We start from the raw sequence: 8838 nt of genomic DNA on the forward strand, positions 1-8838 counted from the left end.
GTAGCGGGATGTTTTGCAATAGCAACCATAGAGGTACCATTACCATTCTTTCTAAGCACAATATTATCATCAATTAAAATAGGATTAGAATTATTACCTAGGGGACATGAATTAGCCATGTGTCTCCTTTCCCGGCATGAGTAGCAAACTCTCTTTGATTGAGCCTTTTCTTCCTTGCTTATGTGTTGCTTCTCATTGCCTTGCCTCTCATGAGTTGCTTGAGCCTTCTTCTCAAGCTTGGTAGGACACTTTGAGGCAAAGTGTCCCATATCTTCACACTTGAAGGAACTTGATGTGAGCATACACCTCTTCTCATCTTGATTCTTGCTCATCATTTTGGCATCTTGAATAAGCATTGGATGCCTTGCTCTTCCTCCTCTTCTTGTCTTCTTCTTCATCTTCCCCAAACCAACACCATCTTCATGGTTGATCTAGACTTGTACCTAGGGCTTCTTCTCTTGCTCAACTTGTGGCTTTGGTTGAGTCTCTTCTTTTTGCTTCACTAATTGCTTGGTTAGGCACATTGAGGTGAGATGACCCCAAGTGCAGCACTTGAAACACTTGACATGCTTGAGCCTCTCTTCTTCTTTCTTCAACTTGAGCTTCTCAGGGTTGGGGCAACCTTTTTCAAGATGTCCCATTTCATGGCATTTAGAGCACATGGAATGAGAGAGCTTCTTTTGTAGTAACTTCTTCATCCTTCTTTCTCTTTTTCCCTCCCCTTTGGTCATGCTCTTGTTGAAGCCAAGGCCACTATTATCACCAAAGTTTTTTTGAGTCTTCTAAAAGGATTAAGATGCCCGAGAGGGGGGTGAATTGGGCTTATTCTAAATTTTTTGCAATAATTAAGCCCTACACTTAGCCCATTTCACCCTCTTGTGCCTAGAAGTGTTTCTATTGTTCTACCGCACAAAAGTTTTACACACTAGGTTCCAATTCTACTCTAGCTTGGCAATTCTAAGAATATAAAGACACGAATTGAATTGCTCAAATGTAAATGCTCAAAGTAAAGAGAAGGAGAGGAATGCGTTGATGTTTTTCCGAGGTATCAGAGAGTTGCCACTCCTCACTAGTCCTCGTTGGAACACCCATGCAAGGGTGTAGCTCCTTCTTGATCAGCGCAAGGATCAAGTGCTCTCTATGGACTGATTCTTCAACACTCCATCGCGGTGAATCGCCTAAAACCACTCACAACAAGACTTGGGTCATCCACAAGCTCCGCTGGATGATCACCAAGCTTCCAATCACCACTGAGCCATCTTGATGATGGCGATCACCGAGAATAACAAGCACAAACTCTCACTTGACCAAGACAAGCCTAATGAGAAAGGTGGATGCACACTTGCTACTCCCTATGCAATAATGAGGTTCTTAATCTTGGATTATCAAATCTCAATCACCCCACTAGGCTCTTGCTCTCCCTTGCACTCTAAAGGTGTTTCTCAGCTAAACAAATGGGCAAGAGAGATAAGTTGGACAAGTGGGAGAGTATTTATACTCCCCACTTCAAAACATACCCGTTGGGGTCCAACTCAGCACATTTTGAGGTGACCGAACGCGTCCGGTCAGTAGCCAATGGCTACATAACGCTAGCACAGTCATCAGAGACCAGACTCTGACCAGTGTCTGATCACCACTCATCTGACGCGTCTGGTTAGCAATTTCCTTCTCTGGATGCTTACTGTTGTTGACCGGACGTGGCCTCTAGTGTGTTAGGTCACAGCGTCTAGTCCTTCGTGAGTGTTGCTTTCTCTACAGTTGCACATACCTACGTGTCTGATCATAACTAGGAGCCAGCATCCGATCAATGAGCAAGCCCTAGCTACATGAGCTAACACTGATCGGACACGACACCTCTATGTCTGGTCTAGCATTTGGTCATCATCCAAGTCTCCATTCACCTCAAATTCTACCAACTTTGTGAACGACATCGACTTCAACTGATCTATGGGTTGTCCTTGAGCTACCTAGTGCTAAGTTTGATAAGTGTGCACCACACCTAAACCATTAGATTCTCCTAGGTCAAGCTACTAGTTCATACCCCCTTAATAATACGGCCAAAGGAAAAACAAAGTCCTAAACTATTCTAAGTGTCTCTCCAACGTCAAATGACACTTAGAACTAGTCAATCCTTAATCTTGTTGTCCATCCTTTGAAAACCAAAACAATTTCCATCAACAGGGACATGAAAACCATAATTTCCCAATAAATCACTATTACCATGACCTAACTCAAGTTGCCTCTGTAAAACACACATTAGTCACAGTAATCTTATGTCATCATTAATCACTGAAACCAGTTCAAGAGGTCATAGGTCTTAACATGAGAGGTGGTCGGACATAGAGAAACGTTTGTTAGGTAAATATACTCTTAGATGCACACCGACTCTTGCCATAGCTAAGGCCAAAAAGCTCAGGGTGCAAAGAAAAACTCTGATCATGCTAGTGAGCAAAGGCGCCATAGCCGTCGGGGGCGTAGGTTTCTCACAGTTTGACCAATTATACTCAGGGTTTGTTTCCACAAACCTCGCTTCTAGGTCTTAACGTGAGAGAGGGCCAGGCGTAGAGAATGTCTACCAAATAGGTACACTGTTATTAGTCCCAAGTGAGGCCCAACCCTTTGCCGTTGCTGGGGTCGGGTGTCACTAAAGATTAGGGAGTTAGATAGCGAAACTAATAAGAGAAAGTGTGCATTTATTAAGGGTAAAAGCGACATAGCTGCTCGATGTTTTAGGCATTGATGAAGTCCTTGCCGTCGATGGTTTTGAGCTTGTAGGTGCCTAGTCAGAGCACCTCTGCGATGACGTATGGTCCCTCCCATGGTGAAGTGAGCTTGTGGCAGTCCTTATTGCTCTAGACGAGGTAGAGCACCAGGTCACTGACATTGAAGGCCCGACCCTGCATTCAACAACTGTGGTACCGACGCAACACTTGCTGGTACTTGGCCGAGCAAAGAAGGGAAGCGTTGCATGCTTCATCTAGCTAGGCTCCTTCTTGTGCTCCCCCTTATCGAAGCCTCTAGACAAGAATCGCTTCAAGAGGTCGCTGTCCTTGTATAGGTGCTCGACGAGGAAAGAATGGTTTGGGCATGGCCCTTCGTGCAGCTTCTCAAAGTGGTCCAAAGTACCCTCTATGGGCTTCCGACCACCTCTACGGTCGGCAACGGCCATGAGCGAGCCCTCGCACTACTGCTTGTTCTTCTTTTTATTGGAACAGTTGGAGGCTCCCTCCTCGGCATCCTCGTCCTGCTTTGCCTTGCCTTTGAGGAGGTCAAAGATTGCTCCGACCGCTTCCTCGCCCGAGGCATGGCTAGTCGTGATGTCGAGAAGCTCCTTTGTGGTTTGCGAGCCCTTACATCCTAGCTTGTGAACTAGGGACTCACAAGTGGTCCCAGATAGGAAAGCTCCTATAATGTCAGCGTCGGCGATGTTAGGTAGCTCGTTGCACTGCCGGGAGAAGCACCGGATATACCCCCGGAGGGTCTCTCCAGCCTTCTATCGGTAGTTCTTGAGATCCTATGGGTTCTTAGGATGTTTGTACATGTCCTAGAAGTTCCCCATAAAGATCTCTTTTAGGTCCACTCAACTTTGGATTCTATTGGGCGGAAGGTGTTCCAACCATGTCCGCCCTAAATCGGCCAGGAACAATGGAAGGTTGCGGATAATGAAATCGTCATTATCTGCCCCACCGGCTTGGTAGGCAAGCCAATAATCCTTAAGCCATAGTCCAGGGTTCGTTTCCCTAGAGTATTTCAGGATGTTGGTTGGTGGTCAGTACCTTGGTGGAAAGGCGGCGTTGAGGATGTGTCGGCCGAAGGCCTGGGGTCTTGATAGGCCGAGGCTCGAGCTTTGGTCCTCACCACTATCATAGCGTCTACCACATCGAGGGTGGTAGCCATGGCTGGCCCCCTCTCTCGCATCTCCATGGGTACGCCTGCGAGCATCGACGGTGTCATGCGCGTCACGGTTATGGTTGAGGTGCTCATGCATAGGAACCATGATGCGTGGCCTATCGCCTTGAGGTGCCTGGTGGACTGATGCATCCTTGTCAGGTCACTCTAAGGGTGTGCGCTGGCTAGCGTTGAGCTCATGTCATTGAGACAGTGAGCTCTTGGCTTGCTGCGCCATCGCGCGCTGGAGCAGAGTGCGAATCTTGTGATTGGCTCGACGCTCATCGGGCGTCGCGGCCCCTGGAAGCCCGTAGAGGAAGGCCACCACATCAGTGATGTTTTGGCTTGCTCGAACAAACTGTGGGAGGGCTTCATCATCCTCGATGATCCTCTGGTTCACATCACGGGCCATGGCATGTGTGCACCCACCGTCTCTGTGGCGCTCGATCTCGTGATCGAGCTCCACATGTTCCTGCTCGAGCTGGAGCCATGCTTCCTCGAGCTCTCTATTCTAGGCCTTTAGCTGCTCCACTAGTAGGCGGGGTAGGGCTGTTGCCTCACCCTTGACCTCATCATCGAGGTCATTCATTGGGGTAGCTTCCTCCTTGTGGATACTTTTGACGTGCCCTTCGGAGGTACCAACCATGAAGCATTCATGAGAGGGGTGATGGCTTCTCCTGCTAGAGTTAGAGCCAGAGGGTGACTCTGATTCCTCTACGAGGAGGTTATGAAAAGACTCCATGATGTATTCAGTCACCCACATGAACTCATCGTTCATGGGGGATGGAGGCATGCGTGGCGCCACAAGGTGGCCAATGGTCTCTGTGTCGTTATGGAGATTGAATGGGAGCACTATCGAGGCACTCCTAATGAGGTATTTCAGGGAGAGGAGCTCTCCTCTAGCGAGCTGTGGCACAATGTTGGTGAATGAGAAGGTGAGGTGGCATAGGTCTTCCTGTGACGGTTGGGGTCCCAGGAAGACGTCGAGCTAGCGTTCCAACCTCCCATAGTCGAAGTCAAGGGGCTAGTTGCTCCTGGGGCATGGGCCTCTAGTGCATGTAGCTATAACTCCTCAAGCGCCTCGGTGATTGCATCGAGGCTGGCGGAGGGGAGTGGTCGAATGACGGTAGGACCCATCACCAACTCTCCCTCCATCATGATGATGAAGTCCAGGTCCCTGAAGCACACGTGTGCGCCTAGGGCCTAGCTGATGTCGTGTTTGGCCATCCAAAGCCTAGTGTTGGATGTCGAGACACGCAAAAGGTTCCTACCTGGCACGCCAACTATCGGTGTTTCAAGTAAACACCAATGAGTAAATTTGTATTATTGTGTGTCTGGCTCGGATGGTGTGCTAAGAAGACATGAGGTTTATACTGGTTCGGGCATAATATCCCTATGTCCAGTTCATTGCTGCTGCTCATGTTACTAGCACTGAAAATTCATTGTAGGGGTTACAAACGATCGAGAGAGGGACATGTCCCAAGTCTCTGGTGGAAAGAACCAATGGGTCCTGTGAGCTTGGTTGCTGCTCGGCTATGTGTTCGAGGTTTGATGCTAGTGGTTTTGATCTGATGTGGTGTGATGAGATTTTGTGTGCTTCGAGTCTAATGCCCCTTAATGGGACACCCTGCTTTCCCTTTTATAGGTCAAGGGAAAGCACGGGTTACAATAGGAGAAAAGAGGAGAGCGAGAGGAAGAGGAAGTCCTTCAGGGTCGTCAGGCCTTTGCTTCCCTTTGTGTGGGCCCCACTGACTTGGCCGGTGGTGATAGGGACAACCCCACGCTGGGCACCTATCTGCCTGACGATGCCATGCCCTAGTGTTGTTAGTGGGTCGTGATGTCCCATCCCACCCCGGCGAGCAGCGTAGTGAAACTAGCGTGCTGATCAATGGCCATACAGGGAGTAGGCATCATAGTGACCACGCGTCCATCACTGTGGGTGATGTAGTCTCCTAGAATGACATGTCGCGGGGACGGGTCATGTTGAGATGTGACCGCTCCCTACACGATGCCAGAAGTTTGACCTTGGGTTGTACTTTTTGGCCCATAGTGGTTGGTGGTGACATGAGCTTCTGTTAGGAGCCATGCTTGAGGGATTAGGCGAGGCGGAGCTAGCCTATAGACATCGAGCGAGGTGGAGCCAGTCCTTAGACATCGGGCAAGGCAGAGCTAGCCCTCAGATGTCGGGCAAGGTAGAGACTGCCCTCGGGGGTCGGGTGAGGCAGAGCCTGCCCTTAGAGGTCAGGTGAGGCTGAGCCCATGTCTTCGGTGTTAGGCGAGGTGGAGCCAACCTGTAGACGTCGAACGAGGCGAAGCCCGCCCCTAGAGGTCAGGCGAGGTGGATCATGTGACCTTAGGGTCGAGCGAGGTGGAGCCCATGACCAGAGGTTGGGCAAGGCGGAGCCCACGACCTTGGTGTTGGTCTGAGCTATAATCGCACCTTTGACTGCATGATGGATTAACGTATAACGACCATTAGCCCCTCCCCTTCGCATACCCTAATATTGGTCCCTAACAAGGGGCCTAGATGCTTTCAATCTCCCCCTTTTTGGTGATTGATGACAACACAACTTCGGGTATATATAAAAGATGAGTGAGGTTCTCAACATGCTTGGCTCATATATGCAATTGATAATAAGAACAAAGGAGGGTTATGCATGCTTATATGATCCAAGCCAACACAATATACTCACGAGGTATGAAATAAGCATAAGTACACAAAGTAAAACTCATTTGTATCGGAGTGAAATGTAGAAGCAAAGCAAATGAGCATAATCAAGTGACATGACATATATATCAAGGTAGAGAGCACACATGTCACATAAGTCTCATAATCACACATATTTTACATATAACATAATGCATGAGAGTAAACGTGAATGCATGAAGTATCACGCACAAAAGAACAAGTCCATCTCACATGCTTGCCCTAAATTTAACATACTCGCTCCCTCTCCCCCTTTGGCATCAAGCACAAAAACCTAAGGGTCAAACGGCAGGATAGCAACAGACATGTCGAGCGCTGAGGTGCGGTGAGAAATCTAAAACTGAGCTGCATCATCCTCAGACCCTAAACTCGAAGCGGTTGGACCCTCTATCACTGGAAGTGGAGGTGAAGCGGTCTGGGTCTACTCAGTGGACTCGATAGCTAGGGCAACCTATGGTAATGTTGAATCTATGGTAGTAGCCTGACCCTATGGCTTAGAAGGTGTCACTAGAGGAAGTGGAGCCATAACTACCGCTGGTGCTGGCGCTAAAACCCTAGGGGTGGGAGTGACTATTAGAGGTGGCTTGGACGAAGCAACAGAGGATGAGATCATCTCAGCAGTCCCTGTGACCAGAGCTCACTGAAAGTAGCACCCAAACTCCTAGAGACAGGGATGTCCGTCACTAGCACTCATGTGGACTGAGTAGGAGTGAAGTGCTCAGCCTGCTCTGTCCCTGGTGAAGCGAACTACTGAGACACCTACTCGGTAGGTGAGGCAAACTGTGCACCTGGCTGTCCCTGACTTTGAAACCCACTAGACTATATAGCTAGAGTCACTGGGGTAGTAGTAGCAGGCTAATCGAGCTGCAATGCGTGCTAGTAGGGAGCAATCCTTGTGGTAGAAAAGACATGCTGCATGAACCCAAGAAGTTGCTGCTGAATGACTAACTGTTGCTACTACATGGCCTGTTGCTGCTACTAAAAATGATCCTGGCATGCCTACACCTAAGCAATGGTAGTTACTGTCTCCTGTGCCTGATGAGCCTAGTCCTGCTGCATGAGCTCAAGTATAGCCAGCAAGGCAAGGTCTGTCTACGGTGGCTGTGGCTATAGTAGTGCTAAGCTGGAGCCACCAGCCTCTCTGTCATGTGCACGTGGTGGCATATGCGGGATAGGCTGGTAGTCCTCATCTGAGCTATCAGTCGGGCTGCTCTCAACCATGTCCTCCTGCTATGCCTCTAGCTGCTCTAGCTCTATCTCGGCAATGGCCCTAATGGCCTCATCCTGCTCAGCTACAGTCTCTAGCACCTCTGGTCTATGGTTAGGCTGGTTAGGAGTCCTCCCATGACTATGATGTAACAGTTGGCTCATATCGTACTATGGGAACTCTATAGTAGCATTGCTCAACTCAGCCACTATCTCTGGGACTTCTGTGAAACTGCCTGCCTAATAAGAAATGTAATTCAGTAAGCATATGGCAATTGACGATGACCTCTAAAATCCTCTACTAAGGTATCCTCCATCTCTAAAAGCATCACATCCCTAATATCAAACACTATCTAGGAGACCAAGTGGTGGACTAGCCAAAGCTGAATACGGGCCTATCCTTCTCGGTAGCCACTCCTCGAGAGCAAAGACCTCCTCATGACTGCATCAAGGATACAAGTTGTAGGTGTAAGGTCACATGGTGTCTGGCTTGATCCCTCTCCAAATGGCTTAGTGAAGCAAGCCCTGACCAAGTCTATAGGTGGTACTAGTCCACCGTGAGGGCGTCTCGATGGCTCTGTCTCTCCATAATAGATCTTGTGAATCCAAATAGGAGACTCTAGAATCCTCAATATCTCTCTAGCCCTCTGGCTCTATAGCCTATAGTCACGGCCTCTAAAGGCAAAGTGAATGAACCTGAGCCTCGGGTCAATCCACAAGGAAGCATAAAACTCTCTGACCCATGATGAAACATATCAACTAGTCCATCCTAGAAGATCTACCAGATCTAGCAAGTGGCTAAGGTGGGGACGAATTTGCTCTCTTGCAACATCAACTATAGCCTCTAACGAGCAAACTCTCTATGATCTGAATGCCACACCACTATTGAGATAGGCATTGTAGAAATCCTCCTATAACACTGTGTAGAACTGCTCTGAAGCACGCTCATCCCACCTCAGTGGAAACCACTCCTCAAACTCCATAAAATAGAGCTACTGCACCTGCCTAGCTATGGCTGCCCTTAGGTCCAAGTGTAC

The sequence above is a fragment of the Miscanthus floridulus genome, chromosome 7 (genome assembly GCF_019320115.1).
Source record: "Miscanthus floridulus cultivar M001 chromosome 7, ASM1932011v1, whole genome shotgun sequence".
Lineage (NCBI taxonomy): Eukaryota > Viridiplantae > Streptophyta > Magnoliopsida > Poales > Poaceae > Miscanthus > Miscanthus floridulus.